The sequence below is a fragment of the Lolium rigidum genome, chromosome 2 (genome assembly GCF_022539505.1).
Source record: "Lolium rigidum isolate FL_2022 chromosome 2, APGP_CSIRO_Lrig_0.1, whole genome shotgun sequence".
NCBI lineage: Eukaryota > Viridiplantae > Streptophyta > Magnoliopsida > Poales > Poaceae > Lolium > Lolium rigidum.
The window spans coordinates 262,459,965-262,465,634 of NC_061509.1; positions in this window are offsets into that span (position 1 = coordinate 262,459,965).

Consider the following 5,670-nt stretch of genomic DNA (forward strand, 5'->3'; position numbering starts at 1 on the left):
GTCGATGGAGATGACTCCGGGGGCAATTCCCCGTCACGGCGGCGTGCCGGAACAGAGATTCTGTCTCCCGAAACTTGTCTTCGCGATGGCGGCGGCTACGGAACTCTTCGTGGAATATGACTGGACGCCTTAGGTTTTTCGCGACTGGAAGTATATATAGGCGGAAGGGCAGCCTCGGAGGGGTCCCGAGGGACCCACACCATAGGGGGGCGCGCCCCCCTTGGCCGCGCCGCCATGTGGGGTGGGGCCCCCTTGGCTCCCCTCTGGCCCCTCTTCGGTGCTCTGGAACCTTCCGTGGAAAATAGGAAGTATGGCTTTTGTTTCGTCCAATTCCGAGAATATTTCCTGTGTAAGATTTCTGGAACCAAAAACAGCAGAAAACAGGAACTGGCACTTCGGCATATTGTTAATAGGTTAGTTTCGGAAAACGCATAAAAACATCATAAAGTATGAAGAAAACATGTAGGTATTGTCATAAAACTAGCATGGAACATCAGAAATTATAGATACATTGGAGACGTATCAGTAAGGTCTTGAGTAAGACTCAAGGTCCGGCTACGGCAGAAGAAAGAGAGAGGATGAACAAGATCCCCTATGCCTCGGCAGTAGGCTCTATCATGTATGCCATGCTGTGTACTAGACCGGATATCGCACATGCTGTTAGTTTGACCAGCAGATATCAAAGTGACCAGGAATGGAACACTGGACAGCGGTCAAGAATATCCTGAAGTACTTGAAAAGGACTAATGATATGTTTCTTTGTTATGGCGGTGACCAAGAGCTCGTTGTAACCAGTTACACCGATGCAAGTTGGAACACTGATCCTGATGACTCTAAGTCTTAGTCTGGGTACGTGTTTATATTTAATGGTGCTGCGATAGTAGCTGGTGCAGCTCCAAGCGGTGCACGGTGGCGAAGTCTTCAACGGAATCGGAATACATAGCGGCTTCGGAGGCTTCATCGGAAGCGGTATGGATGAAGAGGTTCGAAGTAAAGATTTGCAAAGTACACACCGATCCGAATGTGGCAGATCCGTTGACTAAAGCTCTCCCTAGGGCAAAGCATGACCAACACCGGAATGCCATGGGTGTTAGGTACCTTACAATGTAATCTAGATTATTGACTCTAGTGCAAGTGGGAGACTCGTTGGAGATATGCCCAAGAGGCAATAATAAAGTGGTTATTATATATCTTTATGCTTATGATAAATGTTTGCATACCATGCTATAATTGTATTAACCGAAACATTGATACATGTGTGTTATGTAAACAACAAGGAGTCCCTAGTAAGCCTCTTGTATAACTAGCTTGTTGATTAATAGATGATCATAAGTTTCGTGATCATGAACATTGGATGTTATTAATAACAAGGTTATGTCATTGATGAATGATGTAATGGACACACCCAATTAAGCATAGCATAAGATCACGTCATTAAGTTCATTTGCTATAAGCTTTCGATACATAGTTACCTAGTCCTTCGACCATGAGATCATGTAAATCACTTATACCGGAAGGGTACTTTGATTACATCAAACGCCACTACGTAAATGGGTGGTTATAAAGGTGGGATTAAGTATTCGGAAAGTATGAGTTGGGGCATATGGATCAAGAGTGGGATATTGTCCATCCCGATGACGGATAGATATACTCTGGGCCCTCTCGGTGGAATGTCGTCTGATTAGCTTGCAAGCATATGAATGGTTCATAAGAGATGACATAACACGGTACGAGTAAAGAGTACTTGTCGGAGACGAGGTTGAACAAGGTATAGAGATACCGATGATCAAACCTCGGACAAGTAAAATATCGCGTGACAAAGGGAATCAGTATCGTATGTAAATGGTTCAATCGATCACTAAGTCATCGTTGAATATGTGGGAGCCATTATGGATCTCCAGATCCCTCTATTGGTTATTGGTCGGAGAGAAGTCTCAACCATGTCTGCATAGTTCACGAACCGTAGGGTGACACACTTAAGGTTTGATGTCGTTTAAGTAGATATGGAATATGGAATGGAGTTCGTAGTTTTGTTCGGAGTCTCGGATGGGATCCAGGACATCATGAGGAGGTCCGGAATGGTCCGGAGAATAAGATTCATATATATGAAGTCATTTTCTAAGTTTGAAAATGATCCGGTGTATTTATGAAAGGTTCTAGAAGGTTCTAGAAAAGTCCGGAAGAAATCACCATGGAAGGTGGAGTCCCGGAGGGACTCCACCTGACGGCCAGCCTAAGGGAGGAGGAGTCCCAGGTGGACTCCACCATAGGGGGCCGGCCACCCCACCAAGGAAAGGGAGAAGTCCCACCCCAAGTAGGATTCGTCCATATGGCAGTTTTGAGTTGGGGTCTTATTCGAAGACTTTGAGGCAAACTCTTGGGGGTTCCACCTATATAATGAGGGACAAGGGGAGGGGGCCGGCCACACCAAAGACACCTTGGCCGCACCCCATAGAGGCCGGTGCCCCCCTCTCCCCAAACCCTAGTCGCCCTCCTCCTCCACCTCTCCCGCATAAGCTTTGGCGAAGTCCTGCCGGAGATCTCTGATGACGCGTTAAGCACACGCCCGTTGGGAACCCCAAGTGGAAGGTGTGATGCGTACAGTAGCAAGTTTCCCTCAGTAAGAAACCAAGGTTTATCGAACCAGTAGGAGCCAAGAAGCACGTTGAAGGTTGATGGCGGCGGGATGTAGTGCGGCGCAACACCGTGGATTCCGGCGCCAACGTGGAACCCGCACAACACAACCAAAGTACTTTGCCCCAACGAAACGAGTGAGGTTGTCAATCTCACCGGCTTGCTGTAACAAAGGATTAACCGTATTGTGTGGAAGATGATTGTTTGCAGAGAAAACAAGTAAAACAAGTATTGCGACAGATTTGTATTTCGAGTATTAAAGAATGGACCGGGTCCACAGCTCACTAGAGGTGTCTCTCCCATAAAGATAAAAGCATGTTGGGTGAACAAATTACAGTCGGGCAATTGACAAATAGAGAGGGCATAACAATGCACATACATGTCATGATAAGTATAGTGAGATTTAATTGGGCATTACGACAAAGTACATAGACCGCCATCCAACCGCATCTATGCCTAAAAAGTCCACCTTCGAGGTTATCATCCGAACCCCTTCCAGTATTAAGTTGCAAAGCAACGGACAATTGCATTAAGTATGGTGCGTAATGTAATCAACAACTACATCCTCGGACATAGCGCCAATGTTTTATCCCTAGTGGCAACAAGACAACACAACCTTAGAACTTTCGTCACTCGTCCCGTGTGTCAATGCGGGCATGAACCCACCATCGAGCATAAATACTCCCTCTTGGAGTTAAAAGCAAAAACTTGGCCAGAGCCTCTACTAGTAACGGAGAGCATGCAAGATCATAAAAAACACATATGTAATAACTTGATAATTAACATAACATGGTATTCTCTATCCATCGGATCCCGACAAACACAACATAGAGTATTACAGATAGATGATCTTGATCATGTTAGGCAGCTCACAAGATCCAACAATGAAGCACAATGAGGAGAAGACAACCATCTAGCTACTGCTATGGACCCATAGTCCAGGGGTGAACTACTCACTCATCACTCCGGAGGTGACCATGGCGGTGTAGAGTCCTCCGGGAGATGAATCCCCTCTCCGGCGGGTGCCGGAGGAGATCTCCGAGAATCCCCGAGATGGGATCGGCGGCGGCGTCTCTGGAAGGTTTTCCGTATCGTGGTTTTTCGCACCAGGGGTTTCGCGACGGAGGCTTTAAGTAGGCGGAAGGGCAGAGTCGGGGGCCTGACGAGGGGCCCACACCACAGGGCGGCGCGGGCCCCCCTTGGCCGCGCCGCCATGTGGTTTGGCCACCTCGTGGCCCCACTTCGTATGCTCTTCGGTCTTCCGGAAGGTTCGTGGCGAAATAGGCCCCCGGGTCTTCGTTTCGTCCAATTCCGAGAATATTTCGTTACTAGGATTTCGAAACCAAAAACAGCAGAAAACAGGAACCGGCACTTCGGCATCTTGTTAATAGGTTAGTTCCGTAAAATGCACGAATATGACATAAAGTGTGCATAAAACATGTAGGTATCATCAATAATATGGCATAGAACATAAGAAATTATCGATACGTCGGAGACGTATCAAGCATCCCCAAGCTTAGTTACGCTCGTCCCGAGCAGGTAAAACGATAACAAAGATAATTTCTGAAGTGATATGCCATCATAACCTTGATCATACTATTTGTAAACATATGTAGTGGATGCAGCGATCAAAACAATGGTAATGACATGAGTAAACAAGTGAATCATAAAGCAAAGACTTTTCATGAATAGTACTTCAAGACAAGTATTAATAAGTCTTGCATAAGAGTTAACTCATAAAGCAATAAATCAAAGTAAAGGCATTGAAGCAACACAAAGGAAGATTAAGTTTCAGCGGTTGCTTTCAACTTGTAACATGTATATCTCATGGATAATTGTCAACATAGAGTAATATAACAAGTACAATATGCAAGTATGTAGGAATCAATGCACAGTTCACACAAGTGTTTGCTTCTTGAGGTGGAGAGAGATAGGTGAACTGACTCAACATAAAAGTAAAGAGAATGGTCCTTCAAAGAGGAAAGCATCGATTGCTATATTTGTGCTAGAGCTTTTATTTTGAAAACATGAAACAATTTTGTCAACGGTAGTAATAAAGCATATGAGTTATGTACATTATATCTTACAAGTTGCAAGCCTCATGCATAGTATACTAATAGTGCCCGCACCTTGTCCTAATTAGCTTGGACTACCGGATCTTTGCAATGCACATGTTTTAACCAAGTGTCACAATGGGGTACCTCCATGCCGCTCTGTACAAAGGTCTAAGGAGAAAGCTCGCATTTTGGATTTCTCGCTTTTGATTATTCTCAACTTAGACATCCATACCGGGACAACATGGACAACAGATAATGGACTCCTCTTTAATGCATAAGCATGTGGCAACAATTATTATTCTCATATGAGATTGAGGATATATGTCCAAAACTGTAACTTCCACCATGAATCATGGCTTTAGTTAGCGGCCCAAAGTTCTTCTCTAACAATATGCATGCTCCAACCATAAAGGTGGTAGATCTCTCTTACTTCAGACAAGACGGACATGCATAGCAACTCACATGATATTCAACAAAGAATAGTTGATGGCGTCCCCGAAGCATGGTTATCGCACAACAAGCAACTTAATAAGAGATAAAATGCATAAGTACATATTCAATACCACAATAGTTTTTAAGCTATTTGTCCCATGAGCTATATATTGCAAAGGTGAATGATGGAATTTTAAAGGTAGCATTCAAGCAATTTACTTTGGAATGGCGGAGAAATACCATGTAGTAGGTAGGTATGGTGGACACAAATGGCATAGTGGTTGGCTCAAGTATTTGGGATGCATGAGAAGTATTCCCTCTCGATACAAGGTTTAGGCTAGCAAGGTTATTTGAAACAAACACAAGGATGAACGGTACAGACAAAACTCACATAAAAGACATATGGTAAACATTATAAGACTCCATACCGTCTTCCTTGTTGTTCAAAACTCAATACTAGATGTTATCTAGACTCTAGAGAAACCAAATATGCAAACCAAATTAGCAAGCTCTAAGTATTTCTTCATTAATGGGTGCAAAGTATATG